Genomic DNA, 25,732 nt, shown 5'->3' on the forward strand with positions numbered 1-25,732 from the left:
CCCAGCCCCTCTCTAAAGTCCATCTCAGTTATTCTTATTTTGTAAAACTGCCAAGGAAACTATCTCCAGACCCAAGGTCATTCAGCCTGAGAAAGGAACTTGTTTTAGTTATGTAGTTTCTAAATAATGAATATAACTTGCTAAGAAAGTTGCAAAATACTAAGAGGATTTCTAACAGTTGCCTTTTACATCAGGACAAGTTAAAATTTGAGAAATAAAAACATTAAATGAAATTTCTTATGTAGGAGAAACCTAGTAAATCTTTGTTGTTTATTACAGCTTCATGGGAACAAAATTAACATGTAATTGGATATGAGTTTTGATTGCTTAAAAATTGCTACTTAAAATAAAAAAGCATTTAAGACTATATTTAGTTCACATATTTTTATTTTTTCTTTTTATATCAAAATTTCTATGATGAGAATAATTAGTCAGCAAAAGATATGTACTCTTTTGTGTTAGCTCCCTGGAAAATCCAATATTATTTTTCATCTAGAATTAGAACAGATAGAGAAATCTATATAAACTACTTTGGCTCACTTTATAATATTCTCACATTTTAGAGGGATCCTAATACTAATAGCTTTTATAAGTACTTTGATCAGCTTCTTAATTGTTGCTAATATAAAGATTCAATTACTATACCTTTTTTGACTAAAAGACTTTGTGATATTTAAGAATTTTGCAATAGTTTGTCAACAAACACCTTGAGAATTTATGTTAATTATGTCGCCCCAATTTGGTTTAAATGACTCTCAATCCTAAAAGTTTTATTTTTGGTTTTAGGTAAAAAACAGAGTTATCATTTAAAAACTTTTCAATTCATTTTCTTCATAAAAGTTTTAGAGATCATTTATGAATTTTAAAATTATTTAGAATAAATGGGATATACTTTTAGCATTTCTTTCAATCCCTAGTATGATTTTTTTAAAAAGCTACTAAACCTTTCATTTCCCAGACAATTTATAGCTAAGTTAAAGTAAAGTAGAACAGATTATGCTGTTTTGATTTCAATGTATAGTCATTCCATGGCTTAAGCAAGAGTTAAGTAGTGCCTGAATTTATTATGTGTAAAAGATTCAATTTCTGAAGCATCTCTTTCTTCCCAAATTAATATAATCAGAGTATTAACAAGCTTTTTGAAACAAGGATGCAGGTCTACTATTCAGTTGTAAAGTTCTAGTAAGGAACTTCTTTTGTCTATCAGCGTCTTCGAGATGCAATCTACTACATTAATTCTAATAATGATAAAGACAATAATATTCACTTTACTTCTGCACACTAGGCACAGCTTTCTGACATGTTATTATTTTAAATGATTTTTTTTTCCCTTAATATTATGTCAGGTAGCAAGTATTCAGTGTACATATGCCTACATATTGATACTGCTAAACTTAAACACACACAGTATACAGATCTTTTTAACTTTTTTCTAAGATTACAAACTCTCATAACATAGAGGTTACAACTTATTTAACCCATATTATAGCTCATTCTTCAAGTTGTAGACCTCTTTATCAAAATAATGCGACTATTAATAAAAAAGTTTGTTTTTCCAACTCTTTTTTTCCAAAATATTCATAGAGCTATGTTATTTGCTTTTATTTTCATCAAAATGCACGTACTCTATGTAAGCAATTCCATATTATTAGGAAACAAGCTAGACAGATTATTAAAAACTGCATTATATATATTATTCCTCCAGCTTCCCTTTACATAGGGGAAGCAGTAAAAAATGTAATTAACCATATGTTACAGTCTTTTGCTTCAATGGGCATTCCAAAACAATTGAAAACTGATAGTGCCCCCACCTACATTAGCAAATAATTGCACTTTTTCTGTGATTACTTTCAAATGATATTAATTATAGGCATAACCCTTATAATCTTGACAAATGGAATAAAGATATTAAACCTATTTATAAATATAAATAAAAGGGACTTGGTCCAATTCATCATAAAGGCAATTAGCTATTGCTTTATATATTCCCCCCCCCCAATTTTTTTATATATCACTAAAAATGAGTATACACTGGCAGTAAAATAATATGAAAAGTTGCATACTTCCCAAATGAAGGTCATACATATACAGATATGGTAAGGGCCTGCCCCCTTAATGTGAATCATTTACAGATGATATAAGTCAATACTACATTTTATTGGAATATAACTTGCTTATAGAATGTCTATGATTTCTAGGGTCTTACTTTGATAATGGCTTTCAGGTAGTCTGATAATTTTAAAATTATTTCTCCTGGATCTATTTTTCAGGTCAGTGGTTTTTCCCATGAGATATTTCACCTTGCCTTCTAGTTCTCAAAGAAAATTGCCCTGATGTTTTAGTACCAGAGGGCAAAATAGAGGTTGAAAGAATCCACCGATCACCTCCTGAAAAAGATCCCAAAAAGAAAACTCCTAGGAATATTATAGCCAGGTTCTGGAATTTCCAGATTAAGGAGAAAATACTACAAGCAGCCAGGAAGAAATAATTTGAATATTGTGGAAACACAATCAGGATAACCCAGGATCTGGCAGCTTCTACACTGAGGGATCGAAGGGCTTGGAATGTGATATTCTGGAGGGCAAAGGAGCTGGGATTAAAACCAAGAGTCACCTACCCAGCAAAACTGAGTATCATGTTTCAGGGTAAAATATGGTCATTCAGTGGAATAGAGGACTTTCAAGCATTCTTGCTGAAAAAACCGGAGTTGAATAGAAAATTTGACATTCAGATACAAGAGAAACATGAGAAGGTAAACAGGGAAAAGAAATCATAAGGAACTTATCAAAGTTGAACTATCAACATTCCTACATGGAAAAACAATAATTGTAACTTATGGAACTTTTCTCAGTAGTTGAAGACATATATATGTCTATATATGAGGGTATATGGGCATATGAATACATATGTGAATGTATGTATATATGTTTACAGGTATACATAGATAGAGGGCACAGGACCAATTTAACAGGAAGGCATGATACTTAAAAGGTGAAATTAAGAGGCGAGAGGAATATAATGAGAGGAGATGGGGAGAGACAGATTGGGGTAAACTATCTCATATAGAAGATAGGGGGAAATGGTTACAATGGAGGGGAAGAATAGGAAGGCAAAAGGGAATGGGTCAACCTTATTCCCATTGAATCTGGCTTAGGAGGGAGTGAAATACATACTAAATAGGGTATGTCACCCTCCAGGAGAATAGGGGGGGAAAGGGATGAGAAGGGGATGATGGAAGGGAGGGCAGGCTGAGGGGGAGGGAAGTTGGAAGCACCCATTTTTGAAAAGGTACGGGATCAGGGTGGAGAGTGGAGTGGTTGGGAGGTGGGATGGGAGGGAGGGAAGTGTAGTCAGTCTTTTACAATATATCTACCATGTTGTTGTTTTGCATTAGCCACACATGTACAACCTATACTGAACTGCTTGTCTTCCCAGTGGGGGCGGGTGATGGGGAAGGAAGGGAATGAATATGGAATTGAAAGTTTTAAAATAAAATACTCAAATATATATATATATATATATATATATGTGTGTGTGTGTGTATACATATATATACTATTATTAATACCATCTTACATGTAATTGGGGAAATAAGATATACAGGCACTGAGGCATAGAGATCCACTGGAAAAGTCGAAAGGGGTATGGGAGAAAATATGGGAGAGAGCATATTGGAGGAGGGGATATCCTGTGAGACTGCTATTTTGGGGTGGTGTGTAGGGGAAAAACGGGGAGAAAATTTGTAACTCAAAATCTGGTGAAAATGAATGATGTAAATCAGAAGTTAATAAAGCATTAAAAAAATCTTAGACAATAGCAGTAGAAGTACAAGGATTTTATGCTGGGAAGGGACAGTCCCACTGTACCTCAAACAAGTAAGATCCCACGTGCAACAGCATGGTCCACTTTGGACAGTACATTTGCAGAAGTTTGTCTCATGGGTTTAGGAGCTAGGAGGAGGCTATAAAGTTGTATAAGTTCAACCCCTTCATTTGACAAATGAGAAAACTTACTTTCATGTTGGTTAATGGCTTGCCCAAAGTCATGGAGGCCAAAAGACAGAGATTCAGGATCTGACTTGAGGTCCTCTGTTTTCTATTCTTATCTCCTCCTACAGGACCAGTTAGAGCTCATGCTAAGAAGGGCAGTGAGGAAGGAGGAAGGTGTGGACATGGTGGCCCAGAAGGAAGAATTCAAGGAACAGGGGATGCCTGGAGTAGAGGAGAGAAGCCTTGTGTAGGGCAGGGGCACTGCCCTCAGGTATCTGGAGGGTCATCATAAAGAAAAGGATAAGTCATCTTTCTTAGCCCCAGAGAGCAAAGCTGGTACCAAAGGTGTAGGTTGCAAGGAGAAAGATTTCACCTCCATTAAAAAAGGAAGAATGTCCAATAATGGGAGCTGCCCCACCATGGAATGGACAGGGAGAGAGTGAGCTCACCATCCCTGGAAGTGACCACAGTTGTCAATCACTTCATAAGGGTATTTGTTCTCCTGGCAGGATGTTGGACTCTAAAGTGGCTTCCAACTCTCATGATTCCACGAAGGGCTCAGCTTAGAATATGACTGACACCAACTGGTCATTAGAAATTGCTGCTTTCCTGTGAGGAGGATGCCTGACTGCACATTTTAATGAGAGAAAAAGATGATTGGGAAGTTGTACTGCTTTAAGATTGACAAAGTGCTTTACAACTATTATCTCCGTGGATCCTCACAGCAGTTCTGGAAGGTAGGCACTGTTCTTAGTTCTATTTTACAGATGGAAAACTGAGGCAGACTGAGATTAAGAGATTTGCCCAGGGTCACACAGACAGTAAGGGTCTGAATCTGGATTCCATAATGAGCATTTCCCCCTCCAGGTCTAGCTCTCCATCCACTGCAACACCCAGCTGCCTCTTGGAGAAATCTGTGTGGGTGCCTAGAGCCCAGTGCCCAGGAGAGAAGAATATCTTAATGGGAGTGTTCTCTGTGCCTCCAGAGAGTTAACCCTGTATGTGGAGAAGAGGAAGATGTCAGGCTCCACAAGGAAATGTACAGATGAGTTTTGATGCATCCAGAGCTCAGAAGAGGTGAGGCTTTATGACTATTTTCAACTCTAGAACATTGGTGTTATATTAAGCAGTGTCTTGAAGTTCTCAAGTAAAGCAATTTAAGTTGTCTTTCATTTAAAAAATATATATGTAAAGGTCAATTTTTATATGCCTATAATAAAAACCATAGCTCAAAAAGAATATGCGGAATTACTGTCAAGTAGGTATGATTTTCAGTGGCCATAATTTCAGGCACTTAATTGAGCAATTTGAATTAGGAGATATTTTATCTACCTCACATTCTCCTGGGAGGATAGAATTTGATTGATCAGAGGTGCCTTGATCTATCCCCTCCAACAATAAATGGGCCCTTACAAACTACATGAGTCTATCAGAGTCTGACCCCCTGTAATTTCATTGTGTGGTTTGTTTTTGGTTCTGGAAGAGGATCATGGCATTAGGAGGATGATGAAATAATTTGCATTGAACTGGATTTAAGTGAGGGAGGGCTGTGCAAGCCCTCACTTTCTCCTCCAGAACCATCAGGGTCCAGTGGCCAGATATACATCAGGAAGGCTAGTGATGGCCCAGGATGTAGTGGGGGACCTTGGCCTTTTTAAGCTAAGGTCTTTCCTGACTTCTCACTTTGAGTGAAGTAATACCCATTGGAGTGGATTGTGAAGTCAAGGAGAATCCCCTGGATAACTCCTGTAACACTTCAAATTTTCCAGCAAGCAGAAACATCCTTCTAGATTTTAGTTACTAAGAGGCCCTTACCAGAGACTGTAGCTTCCTCTGTAGTAGGGAGGGTCCTCACTGGGTCACTCATGTTACTGCTCTCACTGGTCCAGCCACCATCATACACGGCAGAAACTCGGAACCTGTATACAGCCTGAGGTGTCAGTCCATCAATGTCACAGTGGGTCTCATTATTTCCTGTTCTGTGTTCATGCCAGTCTCCTTCCCCTTCCTCAGTCTCAGTCTCCTCTCTGTACTCTATTCTATATTCCTAGATCTTGATTCCTGCTCCAACAACACTTGGACCCTGCCAGCTCAGGGTCACAGACTGTGGTCCCATCACAACAGCTTCTGGCTTCCCAGGAGGGCAGGTTGGGGGAAGTGTCCTCACAGCAAGGCTCATATCACTGCTCTCACTGAGCCTTGGCTCCCACACCTCAGCAAACCTGAACAGATACTCTGTGCAAGGCTCAAGGCCACTCACTTTGAATCCCTCTAGTTTTCCAGACACAGGGATGGTGGTCCAGTCCTCTTTCCCTACAACCTTGTACTCTACCTGAGCCAGTGATCCACTCCTCCTTCCCAGATGCTGTGGTCAGTGTGAGCTCTATAGAGTCATGTGTGACCCGGCCAACCTGGGGAGGGGGAGGTTTGACTGGTAATTCGAAGTTGGTGCTGACCAGCAGTCCCTTTTCATAGAGGTAAATGGAGACCCCCTTCTTTTCCTGATCTGGGACAGATGCCACAATGAATTGAGTCTTCTCTATGGAATGATTGGTTGAACGTTGAAAAGGCTTCTGCCAATTGTATTGCCTTTCTCCTTGTCTCTCTGTCATTGACCCAGGAGGAATATGTCTTTTGCTCACAGTCAGGACTGAATGATGCTGGATTCTGTAGCCACTGTTTCCAGTCTGCTAAATAGGGTTCCTCCTGCAAGGAGGTGAGTGCAAACACCAGGACAAATGTGTTGGCAGAGCCTAGAACCACAGTGTCTACCTCATTCTGGTCAGCCATGACTGGCACTTCCTTCAGAAGGGTGAGGTAGGAATTTACCACCTTCATCTCCTGGAGCTTCTGATCCAGGAACTCTGAGAGTCTCCTTGTGCTGAATGGGGACTGGCTTTCCCTGCTTAAAATCTTGGTTAGCTCATCTTCCTCTGCTCTGCCTGCCCAGATCAGAGGTAAGGCCTTGGCTATTTCCTTCTGGAAAAGCTGCCTGTGCTGCTTATTTAGCTCTTGGAATAGCCTGACCTTTTCCCCGATGGCAGAAAAGACTGAGAGCCCTGGTACCTCCAACACGTCATTACACCTCTTGTCACACTCAGATAACTTTTCCAGAGAGTTCTGAGCATCCCACACCATGGTAATGCTGATCCCTCGAACCAGCCTGGCAGCCTTGGAGCTCAGCTTCTCCAGAAGGTACAGCCAGACTTGGAGGGGTACCCCATAGCCCCTAAGCAGCTTAGGAAGGGAGGCATAGATTTTTACTGCATCTTCATAAGTCATTGGATTGGTCTTAAGGACAAAATCTCCATAAAACTTATACCTGAATTCCTTGGTTGATTTTTTCTTCCTTTTTTCCTTTTTTATCTGTCCCCCTACTTTTCCTGATACTTGGGGAGTCTTCTTTACTTCAGCCTTCAATAATCCTTCTATATCTTTGACATTTTCATTTGTGGAAACTTTCTGATCAAATACAAAGAAAGTTTGGGCCCCATAGAGCACTGCAGTGATCACGTGGGTGGCTGTTCCATTATCAAACACGTCATGGTAAGAGATATTCTGATATCCCAGGTGGTTCATCGTGAGGTGAGAAAAGTGTGTAGTCACTTGAGAGCAACCCGAGCTTGCTGTTGGGATATCTTGGTGTCATTTAAATACTTGGCAGAGCCTCCTATTGCCACTATCTCCCCCCCGCCCTGCCCAGAACTCTTGCTTTCAGCTCTGCAAGGATATTCATGGCATTGGTCTTCTCATCAGTGGAGTCAGAGGTGATGATGTCAAAGTCAGTTTCGCACTGCACTTATGTGGTCACATTTCTCTTGAGGGTCTCGTTGTCCTACAAAGTGATACCTAGAAAGGGGAAGAGACATTAGAGATTAAATGGCAGATTTCAGAAGGTCCCTAGCCTGTCACTTTAGGGTGTCCTTTCCATCAGGGACAGCTGGGCCTGGGAGGCAGCTTCTGAAAGGAGGGTATGCAGGGCAAGAAGCACAGATGCCAGATGTGGAGAGGATCCTACTCCTGACTTGAAAAGAGCTTCTCTAGGCTTCTGCAACTCCCTTGCTCCATTGAGTCTTCTCTGATGGATAGGGGGAACCCTTACAAAGCCTCTCCCTACTCTGAACCCCTGAATTTGGAGCCTCATTCTTTCCACCCCACAATCCTAGTACATACCTTCTACCTCTGTTCTTTCCAGATGTTGGGATGCCTCTCCTCCTCCCATCCTGGGGACTGCATCCTAAATAATGCCCATGCTTTTATAGGTTTCACAGGGTTTACAAAGCACTTTCTTCCCCACAGTTCTATGAAATAAGTAGTGCTATTGTCATTAACCCCAGTTTCCAGACAAACAAACCGAGACTCAGAGAGTTCTTGATTAACATTTTGGAGAACATACAACTAGTCAATGTCAAAGCAGAGCGCTGGTCTTCTGAGTCTGAGAGTGGCCTGCCATAATGGCCTGCCCTAGATAGAGAACAGGAGGTGACCCAGAGTGAAGTCAGTGTCTGGTGGGTGGAGGAGCAATGGTTCATATACATAGCAGATTTGGCAGTGTTAGCGGAGGATTCTACATTTGGAACATTCTCTGAGACAGAAAAGGGGTAGTTATGTCCCTGAAGCTCCTTCTGGCTTTTCTTGGCCAGGCCCCTTTTTGTGAGACATTCTATTAACTTGCTACTAATAATAACGTGACTTGCTAGCATTAATATAGCACTTTAATATTTGCAGAGTATTGAGGAGTGGCTGAGCAAGCTGTAGAATATGATGTGATGGTATCCTATTGTGCTATAAGAAATGAGGAGCAGGATACTTTCAGAAAAACCTGGAAAGACTTACATGAACTGATGCAAAGTGAAATGAGCAGAACCAAGAGACAGGGTACTTAGGAACAGCAATAATGTACAATGATTACCTGTGAATGACTTAGCTCTTTCAAGCAATACAATGATCTAAGACAATTCTGATGGTCTTTTGTTGAAGCAGTCTAAAAAGTCTTTAGAGAAAGAACTGACAAAGGATGAATGCAAAAAATTCTTTCATTTTTACCTCTTTTTTGTCTGTTTTCTTTAACAATGTGAATAGCAGGGACATATGTTTTCCATGACTGCACATATATAATCTAGGTAAAATTTCTTATTTTTTTCCATAGGGACAAGGGGAAAGAGGAAGAGAATTTGGAACTCAATTTTAAAAAAAATGAATGTTAAAATTTTGTTTAAAAATGAATATTTTACATGTGATTGAAGCAAATAAAATTTAGAGTAGTAAATAAATATTTAAAAATACTTTGCAATATTATCTCATTTGATCCTCAGAACAATCATGGGAGGCAGGTGCTATTGTTATTCCCATTTTTAGTGTGAGGAAACTAAGGCAGACAGGGTTAAGTGACTTGCCTAGGGTCTCACAGCTAGGATGTGCTTAAGCCTGGATTTGGACTCAAGTCTTCCTAAAGTTGGGTCCATCCACTGCACCTCCTAGCTGCACACTCCTAGCTGGCTTCTGGGAGGTGACTCAGGAAGGCAGTGACTGGGATAGAATTAAGCTGCTCTTCTAGACCCTTGCTGTGGTGCAGTAGTGTCTGTCTTGTCCTGACCCCATGGACCATGGCTGTGCATGGGGTTTTCTTGGCAAAGTTTCTGGAGTGATTGCCACGTCCTTTTCCAGTGGATCCAGTGGATGCTTTTGTCAGGCAATCAGAGGTAAGTGATATGCCCTGAGTAAGGCTGAATTTGACCTTAGGTCTTGCTGGCTCCAGGCCCACTTCTCTGTCCACTGAGGCACCAGCTGCCTCTCTTCTAGATGCTGGTAAAGAACAAAAGCCAATGTACATTCACACAACCTGCAGTCGTCCCCCTTCTCAAGGGAAAGTGAGGGGACTCCCTGCCTTCCACCTACCTTACAATCCCTCATTCTGAACCATCAGGTCTTCCTTTCTCCTTCAAGGCTTCCTTTCAACTTAATTTTAATCAAATTGCTTAACATACACAAACACCTCAGGTGTGTGTGTGTGTGTGTGTGTGTGTGTGTGTATGTGTGTGTGTGAATCTGCCCTCCCTTCCTCCCAACACTTTTTCTGATGTAATTAAGGCTCTGATCCCTCCTCTGGCTAAAGGTGTTGTGTTTTTTTTTAAACTCAGTCTTCTTTTTGTTAGATTACTTAGAAGATTACTTCCCTTTTTGATGTGCACCCTTCCAGGATGAATGGGTCCCTCCTTACCCTGCTCTCTTCACATATCTCTCATCACTTCTGCCTGGTATTTGCCATCACACAGCATCTCCCATCAGAGCAAAGTGACCCAGGTGGGTTCTAAATGGGAGAAAAAAGGTGAGAAGCAAATCCCTGAGACTTTGTTTGAATCTGACTTTCTTAAACTGTTCATTTTTCACCTAGAAAGAACTTTTTTCTAACCCTGCCCTCTCCTGATATGTGGAACAACATTCAAGAGAGTCATTACCAGGAATGGAGGTATCTGAGCGACAGTCATACAGTGTCCCCAGATGTAAGGGTCGCCCAAGAGCCGGGATCTCCATTGTGGTCTTCCAGGTCAGGCTGCTTGGAAGTTCTTTCTCTGCCATTTCCCCAAGGAAAGAAATTTGAGATCTAGGGAAATCACTTTCTAGCAGGCTCCATCCATAAGTGCTCCATTGTTCAGTGACCAAGCTCCCCCAATGTCTGTTAGCCTGGAGCCTACAGAAGGTAGTGAATGTCCTGGGGTGGAAAGACATCATTGTTGTATGGAGGCCACAAGGGAGCCAGACACCAGGAGTGAGCTGCTCAGATTAGAGAGAACCTTAGGAACAAGCTAGGTCAGAGGGCAGAGGCAGAGTTAGAGAGTAACCACAAGGAGCAGTTTGGTTTAGGGGAACAAGTATTTCTGTGCCACTAGAAGGTTTGCAGAGCACTTTACAAATATTATCTCCTTTGATCCTCACAACAACCTGGGAGGTGGGTGCAGTTATTATCCCCATTTGAGAGTGGAGGAAACTGAGGCAAACAAAGGGTAAAATGACTTGGCTAGGGTCACAAAGCTACATACTGCCAGGTTGAATTTGAACTCCAGTCTTCCTGACTCCAGGCTCAGCCCTCTAATAACTGCACCAACTAGTTGATTCTAGTATGAGGGGAGATACAAAGGCTGAGTTGAGTTCACTTTAAGAGGAAAAGGAGGCTCTCTTTGGTGGAATTTGCCTTGAAGTCTGGCCTTAGCTTAGTGTCTGAGGCATCAAGACCACAGGCTATGGAGAGCTGCCAGAGATAGTCCTAGTATTGTGTGAGCAAGTGTTCTTTGGCTCTTACTAACGGTTTTTGAAAAGTTGATCATCTGTAAAAGTAAAATGCCAATGACGCCCAAGACTCTGGAGCCACAGAATTCTGAGAGGAGTTGCTCTAGGGTAAGAATCAGGATTCCCTGTAGGTGCAGGCTGTTCCAGCTGTGGCTCTGAGGTCCATCTACCCAGGCCATGGTGGTTTATGGAGGGGAATGGAGGCATCAGTAGATGAGGGTCTGCTTGGCATCTGAACTGGAGCTGCAGCCTTTGGAAGATCAGTATGACATGAGTCCAAATGACTGCCAACCTGCCTCTGACAAGTAAACTGATGACCTTGGCCTTTTTCCCCTACCTCAGCAGGACATTTGGCCTAGCACCAAGGGATTCTTCTTCAGGATGTGGCCTTGTGATGTCAATGATGAGCCCCCTGGGGCAGCCACCATCCAAGCCCTGACAACAGGGTCTTCTTCCTTATAGCCTCTGCTGGACCATTGCCTCTGAGCAGGCCACTGATATGATTGCAGAGCAGGTTGCAGACTAGGACTACTCTCATCATATTCCCTGGCTCTCCCTCTCCTGGCCCACCCTTGGGCAGCTGGCCCTGTTGAATGCTGGAATAGAATTTTAAAGCCTCACTTCCATCATCATCCCCATGACAATAAGCATCATGTGTCCCAGCTTTGAGAAGCTGCATCTTTAATGAATCAGCACTGCCCTAAGTGGGAGGCAGGCTCTCCATTTTAGTAGATTCTTAGATCTGACCTTAATGAACTCTCCCTGCCATGGACAGAAAGATAATTTTTAGAATTAGACCTAGTTGATCTTCTGCAGCCCTCCCTTATTCCACACCCTGTGGGCAGTCTCCTGGGCCAAGCTTGAGGTTTCTGCTCCCTCAGAAGGGTCTATACAACCCAAGAAAGTGGTTCAGGTTCCTCTTAAAAGTTGCGATTCTTTTCCCCAGCGAAAACTCAGACAGCTGCTTCTTAGAAATGGTTTGAAGGACCAAGGTGTAGACATGTTAGGAAATGTTTGGCTTTTTAGTGCTATGCCAGAGAGGAAACCCTTTTTATTCAAGTATGTGTAAAGTCAATTCATCTGAAATAAAGGGCCTCTCAGCTAAAATGGTTGTGATACTGCACCCCTGGATGCAGGTAAGAGGGAGTTTTCATCAAGGCTCCAGAGAAGAAAGGGCAGTCCTTTAGTAAACACTTCTATACGGGGGCAAAAATGTGGGCTATTGTGGGTTCTAGGGAGACAGGAATGTTGGATGGTCAGCCAGGAATCACTGAATGAGTGGTGTCAGAAGGTGAGACTGGAACAAGTCTAAACAGGGCAACTGCTACTGGAATGGCCTTCCTCTCCTCTCTGTATGTTCTTGTTCTTAAGTGGTGTTGAATTTTCATGACCCCATTTGGGTTTCTTGGCAAATGTACTAGATTGATTTGTCATTTGCTTCTTCAACAAATTTTAGAGATCAGGAAATTGAGGCTAGGAGGATAAAGTGACTTGCTCAGGGTCACTCAGCTAGTAAGTGTCTGAGGTCAGATTTGAACTCTGGAAGAAGAGTCTTCTTGACTCCAGGCCTGGCTACTGCAGCACCCAGCTGTCTAGGTCTTTCTTTATAAAGGCCTACAAAAGTTCTCCCTTTGGGTTCAGCATCTCTACTGGCTTGATCACTCACCTGCCTTCACAGAATCTCCCCTTCCTCACCATCCCACTCTGGACACTCACCTTGAATTGGTGGCTTCTCCTTGTTTTTATTGTCAGAGATCCCACTCCTTGAAGCTGTTTCTGCTCTAGATCAATGGCTTCCCTCTGTCTATATCTCCCTGGAGAGTCTGTGTCTCTGCCCCCTCAAATGTCTCTGAAATTCTCTTGAACTGACTCTCCAGCTGCTGGATAGAGTGTCTGCTCTCTACAATGGACAACTTGGATAGATGATTAGGAATAAATGTGTTTTTTTTTAAAAAAAGTAGTTGACATATTATGCCCTTTGGGATTATTTCTTTAAGAAGTGTAAATGTTCTATCCAATGACTATCTGCACTGAGCTGAGGGTGGGGTGTTATGGGTATAAGAATCTAAGATCTTCCCTGCCCCTAGGCCCTTTGGTAGGCTTAAATGACTCTGAGAACCTTTCCAGACATGAATATATTCTCTGCCCCCTAATAGGCTGAATGTGGTCACCTGGAGCCTGTGGCGGGATACTTGTTCTTCAGGAACTCCCACACCTTGATGCTGTGTGATCGGCAGTGGGTCAAGAAGGTTGTGACATTCTCTGAGCCAGGAGAAGTCTCTATGTACTGTGATGTAAGATTTTATTTTGGGGCTCACTTTGAGAAGAGTTGTGAGATTTGACCAGATGGGACTCTGGGCAGCCGTTGAGCCCCCCAGCTTTGAAAACCCAGATGTTGGTGCTTTCCTCTCTGGTAACTGACTATGTATGGATGTAATGGTCAGACAGCTGGAAGCCTGTCTGCTGATCTGTTTCTCTGTCTGCCTGTAACTTGTTTATATTCTCTGAAGTTTGTGGTGCTCACCTTTCCCCCCTGAACTAGGAAAATGACACACATTGATTAAAATAAGATCGTTAACCCATTTTAAGTTGCTTCCCTTTAGAAAAGCAAATCTAAGAAGCTGTTTTGTCAGCCATTCTGGATATGCTAGGGTGCTTGCTGCTACAAGGAGTTGAAGCCTCCCTCTCTTACGTGTACAAAACTCCATCTGGAGAGGAAGATTGGGGAGGTAGAGAGCTGGCTGAGCAGTCAGCTGGAGCTGGGTTCAAGTGTTCCCACCACCTGGCATTTAGCCACCTCCTCCAGGCCCTGTCCTGACCTCATTCCCTTCTCTCATCTGTACCTGCTCATGGTCAGTATTGGCCTGCCAAGAGATGCTGTGAGCCTCTGGCCAGCCCTGAGTGTCCTGCCTCTGCTTAACCCCTCCCCCAATCTAGAAGAAGGGGGTAGAATGACATTTTAAACCCTTTAGTATTTTAACTCTTTAATCTCTCTCTTTCTCCTCTCAAACTATTCCTCTCTCACCTCTTAATTTGATTTTTTAGATATCATCCATTCATATTCAACTCACCCTGTGCTCTCTCTGTGTTCTTGTACACACACACACACACATACATGCATACACCCACCTATACATACATATATGTATACATATATACATACATAAACATATATATATTTCCTTTAACTATTCTCATACTGAGGAAAATCTCATGAGTTACAAATATTGTTTTTCCATGTAGGAATGTAAATAATTCAACTTTAATAAGTTCCTTATGATTTTTTTTAAAGCAGTTGGGGTTAAGTAACTTGCTCAAGGTTACACAGCCAGTTATTTTGTGTGGGTGCCAAGTGTCTGAGGCCGGAACTGATCCTGGGTCTCCTGACGCCAGGGCTGGCACTCTTACTCACTGCGCCACCTGGCCGCCTCATGTTCCTTATGATTTATCTTTCCTGTTTACCTTTTCATGCTTCTCTTGATTCTTATATTTAAAAGTCAAATTTTCTGTTCAGTTCTGGTCTTTTCATCAAGAATGCTTCAACACCCTCTATTTCATTGAATGTCCATATTTTTCCCTGAAGTATTATACTCAGTTTTCTTGGTAGGTGATTCTTGGTTTTAATCCTAGTTCCTTTTTGACCTCCAAAATATCAAATTCCAAGCCCTTCGATCCCTTTTTTAAAATTTATTTTTTATTTTTAAAAATTATTATTATTATTATTTTAATAAGCAATTGGGGTTAAATAACTTGCTCAAGGTTACACGGCCAATTATTTCTGGTTGTGGTGCTAAGTGTCTGAGCCCAGATTCGATCCCCAGGTCATCCCAACACTGGGGCTGGTGCTCTTACTCGCTGAGCCACCTGGACTCCCCTAAGCAATTGGGGTTAAGTAACTTGCTCAAGGTTACACGGCCAGGTTTTTCTGGGTGTAGTGCTAAGTGTCTGAGCCCGGATTCGATCCCCAGGTCATCCCAACACTGGGGCCGGTGCTCTTACTCGTTGTGCTACCTGGCCGCCCCAACCCTTCAATCCCTTAATGTAGAAGCTACTAGATCTTGTATCATCCTCATTGTGTTTTCATGATACTCAAATTGTTTCTTCCTGACTGCTTCTAATATTTTTTCCTTGACCTGGGAACTCTGGAATTTGGCTATAATATTCCTAGGAGTTTTCTTTTTGGGATCTTTTCCAAAAAGCAATCAATGAATTCTTTTAATTTCTATTTTACCCTCTGGCTCCAGAATATCAGGGCAGTTTTCCTCGATAATTTTTTGAAAGATGATGTCTAGGCTGTTTTTTTGATCATTAATTTCAGGTAGTCCAATCATTTTTAAATTCTTTCTCCTAGATCTATTTTCTAGGTCAGTGGTTTTTCCAATGGAATATTTCACATTGCCTTCTATTTTTTTCATTCTTTTGAATCTGTTTTAAAATATCTTGATTTGTCATAAATTTATTAGCTTCTATTTGTTCCAATCTAATTTTGAAAGAATTATTTTCTTCAGTGAGCTTTTGAAGTTCCTTTTCCATCTGGTCAATTGTGATTTTTAAGGCATTCTTCTCCTAATTGGCTTTTTGGACCTCTTTTGCCATTTCAGTTAGTCTATTTTGTAGGGTGTTATTTTCTTCAGGTTTTTTAGGGTCTCATTTACCATGTTGTTGACTTCTTTTTCATGATTTTCTTGCAACATTGTCATTTCTCTTCCCATTCTTTCCTATACTTCTCTTACTAGTTTTTGAAAATCCTTCTTGAGCTCTTCCATGGCCTGAGACCAATTCATACTTTCCTTGGAGGCTTTTGATACAGGAGTTTTGACTTTGTTGTCTTCTTCTGGTTCTGTGTTTTGATCCTCTTTTTCACAAAAATAAAATTGTATAATCTAATTTCTCTTCCTTTGTTTGCTCACCTTGCCAGTCAATTACTTGATTTTTGAGCTCTTTGCCACAGTAGAACTCTTCTTCCAGAGTGGAGAGTGCTGTGTCCCAAATTTCTGGGGTTTTGTGCAGCCATTATTCGAACTTCTTCTAGGCACCTTCTTCAAAACTGTTAGGAGGACTGTCTGTCCACAGCCTCAACAAGCTCTGTCATGCCAGAACTTTTCACCCAGGACAGTCAACCAAGACTGTGATCCAGATCTAAGCAAGGCAAAGCAAGAAAATCCTGCCTAGGTGCCAGCAATGAGATTCCTGCAATTGCCCTCTGATCAGTCACATGGTACCCCTACTATCAATGGGTCTGAGGCTCAGGAAGCAGGAGTCATGGCAGCAGCTGCACAAACTGCCACCTCTGCCCCCCTGGGGCAGGGACTAGACCCTGCTCTTCTTTTACCCGGTTCCAACAGAATTTCCCCACTGACCTTTTACTTTCTTTTTGGCGTTTATGGGTTGATAAATCTGAAAACCACCACAGCTGCCAGTGATTTAGTCCCCTGAGGTCTTCTCTGGCCTGTCTGTGCTGCTGGTCTGTACAGGTGCATCCCACACAGGACTGTGCTCTGCTCCCAGCCCACTGTGATGCACCCTTCCTATTGGTTTGCCAGGATGTCCTCAGCTGTAAATGTATTTCACTCTGACATTTTGTGGTTTCTGTAGCTCTAAAATTTATTGAGAGTCATTTTACAGGCAGTTGAGGTAATTGGGGATGAGGTCAAGTAAGTTTCTACTTCTACTCTGCTATCTTGGCTTGCCCTCCCGCTTTTGAAAGAATTTTTTTGTTCCAAATTCTCTTCCTCTCTCCCTCTCCGTCTTCATTGGAAAGTCAAGATAGTTTACCTAGGTTAAATCTGTGCAGTCGTGCAAATCATATTTCCATATTCTTCATGCCATAAAAGAAAATATTCAACACACACACACAAACACATGCACGTAACACACACACAAAATTTTTTTAAAAAACAATTCTTCACATTCATACTCCCTAATTTTTTTCTCTGGATGTAGATAGTGTCTTTCAACAAAAGTCCTTCAGAATTGTCTTAGATCATTGCACTTCAGAGAATAGCTAAGTAATTCAACAGGTGATCATCATACAATTTTGCTGTTACTATGTACAATGTTTTCCTGGTGCTGTTCACTTCACTTTGCATCAGCTCATGTAAGTTTTTCCAGGTTTTTCTGAAAGCATCCTGCTCCTCATTTCCTATAGCACAATAGTTTTCCATCACAATCACATACCACAACATACCAATGCTTTACAAATATTAAAGTATTATGTTAATGCTAGGGAATAATGTCATTACTCTCTAGTAGCATGAAATCTCTCAAAACAAGGGGCCTAGGCAAGACAATCCCACAGGAGCTGTACTTCTTCAGAGGCATAACTAGTCCTTTTCTGTTTAATGGAATTTTTCCAATGTCATATCCTCCGTTAACACTGCCAATGCAACATTCCTCCTCCAGCCACCAGGCACTGATCTCATTCTGGGTCACCTCCTGTTCTCCATCTATGACAGGCAGTGGGTAGGCTAATCTTGAACTTGGAAGACCAGGAATCTGCGTTGACATTTAGTAGCTGTATGTTCTCCAAAAAGATATCCAGGACCTCTCTGAAAATGTTTATTGGTGTGGAGTGGGACTAATGACTATAGCACTACTTACATCATAGAACAGTTGGGAGGAAAGTGCTTTGTAAACCCTGTGAAACCAATATTACTGGGGTCATTTTTTAGAATACAGTACTGTAATGGGAATGGGAATTTGAAGGTCTTCCCTGCCCCTTAATAAACTTAGGGGAAATTTGAAGAACTTCCCTGCTTTGAAGGCAAACTGTGCCCCTTAATAGGCACATGGAGCCTGAAGTGGGAGGAGTTTGCTGAAGGGTGGAGCAAAGCCACAGGAAGCTGAGAGTGGGAGAGAGAGGAGGGGAGGGAGAGAGAGGAGCTCAGGCAAGGGGATAGGGAGATTTGTGAGTAAATATTGATTTGTATTGGTTTGTGGAAGGGCTAAAGGATGGCATAGCTCTCTGCTACATTGTGGTGCATTAACCTTTATGTTGCTTTCCTGGATTCAGCTTTCTGGTGTCTGAATAAATGCTTTGGTTTTGTCCTCTATATTTGGAGTTTGTTATATTTTGCAATTAAGCACTATATGAGACTATTTATAGTCATGGTAGGTGCTGTAAATATTGCACTGGCACTACAAGTACCCAGGCTGAGAAAAGAGGTTTCCCTACCTGTGGAAGGAATAGAGGAGCTCAGAGGAGGATGATGTATACTGGGGCTGTGGGGCAGGAAGAATGAAGATCCAGATTCAGGGGTTCAGAGTAGGGAGAAGCTCTCTAAGGGTTACCCCTATCAATCATAGAAGACTCAGTGGAGCAAAGTAGTTGCAGAGGGCTAGAGAAGTTCTTTCCAGGTCAGGAGTAGGATTTTCTCCACCTCTGGCATCTGTGCCTCTTGCTCTGTCTACCCTACTTTCACAAGCTGCCCCAAGGCCCAGCTGTCCCTGTTGGAAAGGACACCCTAAAGTGACAGGCTGTGGTTCCTCTTCAATCTGCCATTTAATCCCCAATATCTCTGCCCCATTCTAGGCATCACTTTGATGGGGACAGGGAGACCCTCAAGAGAAGTGTGATCACAGAAGAGCAGTGGAAGACTGACTTTGATGTCATCACCTCTGACTCTATTGATGAGAAGACCAATCAGAGCTGAAAGCAAGTGTCCTGGTTGGGGGGGGATTTGTGGAAATAGGAGACTATGCCAAATATTTAAATGACACCAAGACCTCCCAACAGCAAGCTCAGGTCACTCTCAAGTACAGTGTGACTACACAGTTTTCTCACCTCACAATGAACCACCTGGAATGTCAGAAAATTTTTACCATGATGTGTTTGATAATGGAACAGTCACCCATGTGGTCACTGAAGTGCTCTGTGGGGCCCAGGCTTTCTTTGTGTTTGATCAAAAAGTTTCCACCAATGAAAATATCAAGGATATAGAAGGATCATTGAAGGCTGAAGTAAAGAAGATCCCCAAAGTATCAGGAAAAGTACAGGGAAAGATGAAATGGAGGACAGTAAGAAAAAAATAAACCAAGGAATTCAGGTGTGTGTTTTATGGAGATTTTGTCCTTAAGACCAATCCAGTGACTTATGAAGATGCAGTAACAGTCTATGCCTCCCTTCCTAAGATGCTTGGGGGCCATGGAGTGCCCCTCCAAGTCTGGCTGTATCCTCTGGAGAAGCTGAGCTCCAAGGCTGCCAGGCTGGCTCAGGGAATCAGAATTACCATGGTGTGGGATTCCCAGGACACTCTGGAAAAGTTATTTGAGTGTGACAAGAGTTGTAATGACATGTTGGAGGCACCAGAGCTCTCAGTATTTTCTGCAGTAGGGGAAAAGGTCAGGCTAATCCAAGAGCTAAATAAGCAACAGATACAGCTTTTACAGAAGGAAATAGCCAAGGCCTTACCGCTGATCTAGGCAGGCAGAGCAGAGGAAGATGAGCTAACCAGGATTTTAACCAGGGAAAGCCAGTCCCCATTCAGCACTAGGAGGCTCTCAGAGTTCCTGGATCAGAAGCTCCAGGAGATGAAGGTGGTAAATTTCTACCTCACCCTTCTGAAGGGGGTGCCAGTCATGGTTGACCAGAATGAGGTGGACAGTGTAGTTCTAAGCTCTGCCCACAGATTTGTCCTGGTGTTTGCATTTACCTCCTTGCAGGAGGAGCCCTATTTAGCAGACTGGAAACAGTGGCTATGGAATCCAGCATCATTCAGTCCTGAGCAAGAGACATATTCCTCCTGGGTCAAGGACAAAGAGACAGGGAGAAAAACAATGCAATTGGCACGAGCCTTTTCAACATTTGCCAAGACCAATCATTCCATAGAGAAGACTCAATTCATAGTGGCATCTGTCCCAGATCAGGAGAACAAGGGGTTCTCCATTTACCTCTATGAAGACGGGCTGCAGGTCAGCACCAAGTTTGAGCTACAAGTCAAACCTCCCCCTCCCCAGATTGGCTGGGTCACACATGACTCTATAGAGCTCACACTGACCCCAGCATCTGGGAAGGAGGAGAGGATCACTGGCTATCAGGTAGAGTAGAAGGTTGTAGGGGAAGAGGACTGGACCACCATCCCTGTGTCTGGAAAACTAGAGGGATTCAGGGTGAGTGGCCTTGAGTCTTGCACAGAGTATCTTGATTCCTGCATCAAAATGGGCACAGGTTGAACAAAGAAGTATGGAATGATGGACATGAGCCAGGCGAGAATCTGTTATAGCAGTTTCCAATTTTTTGATCAGAGGTCACGGTTTATATAATGAATGCAAAGCAATTATCTCTTAGGAATATGTGCAAAAATATTTACTGTCCTTGTACATTTAGCATGTCTGTAGGTTTTTATGTCCTTGTTGACTTACGTAATTCCATGTTTTATTATCCTTTTTTCTTGGCATGCATCTGTGTCTGGGTCACAGCGCAATTATTATGTAGTAAGCTCCTGCAAGTCAGGAAGAGATGGTGAGCCAATCTTAAGACATAATATAGTCTTCATGGGGAGCTGGCTTGGGAGAAATCCTGGACCAGAGTCTTCCCATGTATGGACCAGGTCAGAGACTGGCTCTTGACATTTTCTTTTTGTACAAGTAATTTAAGAGCATGAACCTTGGTTCCCAAACCCAGGAAAGACTGACCAAGCATGTGAATCCCCAGAGGTGCAACAAGGCACATTATCATCAGCAAGCATGCAACTAGAACAAAGTGAAGCAATAGAGAGTTGATTATTGAATGGATTAATCTGATGTATCCAATGAAATGTCTGATTGGCTATATCTTCAGGATCAATTCCTGAAATATGACTTTGTATAATTTGTTCAGTCATATAGGACAACTAATTTATATCCCAGGTGAGATTATGACTATGCAAAGCACCATTAAACCTATTTCTAATTTGACTCCAAGTAACATTAGAAATTTCATTATTCTAAATATATGGGGTTACACAAATATAAGTATAGCCACTGTCACACTACAATTTTGTGTTCTACTGTCATTACATACTGTTGACATCTAATAATACACTGTTGGAGATTACAATTTCTACAAGTAGTATTCCAATATAAATCCTGACCTTTAAAAGTTATGTTCACACCTTTTCAATACATACATACATTCAATACATACATTATCAACTCAATAATGGTTACAAAGGCTGTGATATCAGTCTGGTCACTTCAGGAAGGCATATACAAAGAAATAATACAATAATCAATACAAGTAAAATATGTAAAATCATAGACATCAAATTAAAAGGAAATAATTTCAACAATGTTAACATTATTGTGTTGGCAATGTTCCTGGATTGATTCCAGAGCAATGACAATTTTAGATGTTTTCTGATATACTTTATAATATTTGAATCATATCAAACACCAAGAAGTTGGACATGTATTTTGTCCCCAAAACATTGTAATCAAAGCTAATATATAATAAAAGAGTTACACAAACATATGTATATTTACAATTATATCTAAATAACTATTGAGTTTTTAATGCCTTTAACTCATCACCTAAATACCATACTTGTTCTAATACACTGATTTTATACAAAAAAATCCTTATCTATATTCTGTCATGTTTATAAAGGCCACAGAAACATTGTTTATAATTCATTAACATATTGTGCAGTTTTTTTTTGGTGTTTCTAAATAAAGATTTTATAGACACAGTAGTTGAAATTATCAATAATAGCAGGGCAGTTAGTTTATTTATTTTTATTTTTTGCAGCCAGGTTTTTTTTAGTAGCTTTTTATAAGCACAATAACAAAGGCAGACTGAAGTAGCCCCACAACATAGAACCAATCCGTTGACTCCTATTCCATGCCTTACACTTCAACAGCTTAAGGTATTTCACTACAGGTTTCTCTAAGTCCTGATTAAAACCTCTAATCTTCTCACACTAAAGTAGACTGGCATATAAAATAAAATACATTAACTACTCATTTCCTATATGGTGCCATATAGCCACTTGTCCATATTATATATCATGAGATGACAGTCTTTAAAAAAAGCAACTGTTAAATATCAATGTTCCCTCTCATGGGGGGGAGGGGACCAACATCTTTTTACAAAAAAAAAAAGAGAAAAAAGAAAAGGAAAAAAAAGGTTGTCTTGGAAGGATTTTCCATCAATACCACGTGTACCTGTACAAAATTAAGCTGTTTTTAATCTTTTACATATTTCAAGTAACAGAACCCAAATGTCTTAAGTATACATTCTTTTCTGTGCTAGATTTGAACTAATATTGCAGAACTAATGACAGTCTTCAAAGATGCTATTACCAATTCTGTCTACTGTAGCAAGATACCTTAAGTTACAACAACAAAATCTTAGGAAATAAAAGACTGAATAAAATCTGTTATAGAAAGAAATACCCTACTCTTTGTCAGCTCCCACCCTCCTCCCACCCTTTCAAGGGCAGTGAGTTTATTAACAAGAAGTCTGACAAACCTTTCCCCCTTCTTTTAAATAAGCCCAAAAAATTTTTTTATAATTAGTTGGAAAAAACAAATGAAGATTGTTCAACAATTACTACAATAAATCTCTACCAGTTATACATTGAGTAAGAGCACAATTAGTGCATAATATTCCATACAAAAGAGTCATATACAGATAGGTGTGTCCATAATTTCATGTTTTTTAAAGCCAAGCTAACATTCTTTGCCAATTCAATCACAAATTGAGCAATTGGCATTTCACTTATTAAATAAATAAAAGACACAGTTGTTGATATTGAGAGAGAGGCTATGGCAATTAGTTCCATGATTAGAAGTCTTTTTGTAGCTAGAGAATCAGATATAACTAAAAGTGTAGATTCCCCCAAAGTCTGAAACCAAAAGAGGGTGATTCTATAAGCAAGTTATATTCCAATAAAATGTAGTATTGACTTATATCATCTGTAAATGATTCACATTAGTAGAAGTAAAGAAGACTTGAGGGGGTCAAACACATGTAGTTATAGGTTATATATGAAACAATTGAAATGATAAGGGTATATGTCTCAGGACTTAAATCAGGAGGTAACCAATTCAGTTTTTATTGAAGTCAGAGTGATCATAGCAAGAAACACAAATCCTGGGGTAACAGGTTTCAGTTCTTTGGCTTGATATAATAAATGTTCAGTTTGCCCCCATGTGGGCTTAGCTTTTTGTGAAGTGGCTGCATTAGGAGACCTCTTCTTCTTTCTTCCCATGTTCTGTCTCTGATTTCTTCTGCTGCTGTCAGACTTCTTTTCTTCTTCTGTGTGAGCTGGAGTATACACCCTGACATTTCTTTTGGGCATTCACACTTGTTGTTCCACAGTTTCTGGAAAACATAAACATAGTCTCACCTCCCCCCATTAGTTAAGGGGGCAGGCCCTTCCCATATCTGTGTTTGTATGACCTTCATTTGGGAAGTATGCACCTTTTCATATTATTTTACTGCCAGTGTACACTTATTTTTAGTGATATATAAAAAAAAATTGGGGGGGGGGAGTATATAAAGCAGTAGCTAATTGCCTTTATAATGAATTGGACTGTCCCTTTTATTTTATATTTATAAATAGGTTTAATATCTTTATTCCATTTGTCAAGATTATAAGGGTTATGCCTATAATTAATATCAATTGAAAGTGATCACAGAAAAAGTGCAATAATTTGCTAATGTAGGTGGGGACATTATCAGTTTTCAATTGCTTTGGAATGCCCATTGAAGCAAAAGACTGTAACATGTTGTTAATTACATTTTTTATTGCTTCCCCTATGTAAAGGGAAGCTGGAGGAATAATAATAATATATATGTATATACATATATATATAATGCAGTTTTTAATAATCTGTCTAGCTTGTTTCCTAATAATATGGAATCGTTTACATGGAGTATGTGCATTTTGATGAAAATAAAAGTGAAACAACATAGCTCTATGAATATTTTGGAAAAAAAGTTGGAAAAACTTGAACTTTTTGCATTATTTTGATAAAGAGAAGAATGAGCTGTAATATGGGTTAAGTAGGTTGTGACCTCTATCTTATGAGAGTTTGTAATCTTAGAAAAAAAATTAAAAGGATCTGTATACTGTGTGTGTTTAAGTTTAGCAGTATCAATATGTAGGCATATGTATACTGAATATTTGCTATCTGACATATTATTAAGGGAAAAAGAAAAATCATTTAAAATAACATGTCAGAAAGCTGTGTCTAGTGGGCAGAAGTAAAGTGAATATTATTGTCTTTATCATTATTAGAATTAATGTAGTAGATTGCATCTCCAAGATAGACAAAAGAAGTTCCTTATTAGAACTTTACAACTGAATAGTAGACCTACATCCTTGTTTCAAAAAACTTGTTTATACTCTGATTATATTAATTTTGGAAGAAAGAGATACTTCAGAAATTGAATCTTTTACATATAATAAGTTCAGGCACTACTTAACTCTTGCTTAGGCCATGGAATGACTATACATTGAAATAAAAATAGCAAAATCTGTTCTACTTTACTTTAAATTAGGTATAAATTGTCTTGGAAATGAAAGGTTTAGTAGCTTTATAAAAAAAATCATACTGAGGATTGAAAAGAAATGTTAAAAGTATATCCCCTTTATTCTAAATAATTTTAAAATTCATAAATGATCTCTCAAACTTTTGTGAAAAAAATTAATTGAAAAATTTTTAAATGATAGCTCTGTTTTTTACCTAAAAGCAAAAATAAAACTTTTAAGATTGAGAGTCATTTAAACCAAATAGGGGCAACATAAGTAACATAAATTCTCAAGGTGTTTGTTGACAAACTATTGCAGAATTCTTAAATATCACAAAGTCTTTTAGTCAAAAAAGGTATAGTAATTGAATCTTTATATTGGCAACAATTAAGAAGCTGATCAAAGTACTTATAAAAGCTATTAGTATTAGGATCCCTCTAAAATATGAGAATATTATAAAGTGAGCCAAAGTAGTTTATATAGATTTCTCTATCTGTTCTAATTCTAGATGAAAAATAATATTGGATTTCCCAGTGAGCTAACACAAAAGAGTACATATCTTTTACTCTCTAATTATTCTGATCATAGAAATTTTGATATAAAAAGAAAAAATGAGAATATGTGAATTAAATATATTCTTAAATGCCTTTTATTTTAAGTAGCAATTTTTCAGCAATCACAACTCATATCCAATTACATGTTAATTTTGTTCCCATGAAGCTGTAATAAATGATAAAGATTTACTAGATTCCTCCTACATAAGGAATTTCATTTAATGTTTTTATTTCTCAAATTTTAACTTGTCTTGATGTAAAAGGCAACTGTTAGAAATCCTCTTAGTATTTTGCAACTTTCTTAGCAAGTTATATTCATTATTTAGAAACTACATAACTAAAAGAAGTTCCTTTCTGAGGCTGAATGATCTTGGGTCTAGAGATAGTTTCCTTGGCCATTTTACAAAATAAGAATAACTGAGATGGACTTTAGAGAGGGGCTGGG

General features: G+C 40.0%; 1 protein-coding gene across 4 annotated transcripts in view; it reads right to left on the reverse strand.

Annotated features, from left to right (window-relative positions):
* LOC138157655 (stonustoxin subunit alpha-like) overlaps positions 1 to 25,732 on the reverse strand; it is a 361,938-nt gene that overhangs the window by 37,995 nt on the left and 298,211 nt on the right. Inside the window, exon 4 of one of the 4 annotated variants that reach the window (XR_011167431.1) lies at positions 10,427 to 10,529. The exons of the other annotated variants lie outside the window; for them this stretch is intronic. The gene's annotated coding sequence lies outside the window, so the exon portion shown is untranslated. Of the gene's footprint in view, positions 1 to 10,426; positions 10,530 to 25,732 lie in introns of those variants that run through there. 4 annotated transcript variants of the gene reach the window in all.

The sequence above is a fragment of the Petaurus breviceps genome, unplaced genomic scaffold (genome assembly GCF_028583685.1).
Source record: "Petaurus breviceps papuanus isolate PSGF00001 unplaced genomic scaffold, PetGlider_PUasm1.0 115, whole genome shotgun sequence".
In the NCBI taxonomy this organism is placed as follows: domain Eukaryota; kingdom Metazoa; phylum Chordata; class Mammalia; order Diprotodontia; family Petauridae; genus Petaurus; species Petaurus breviceps.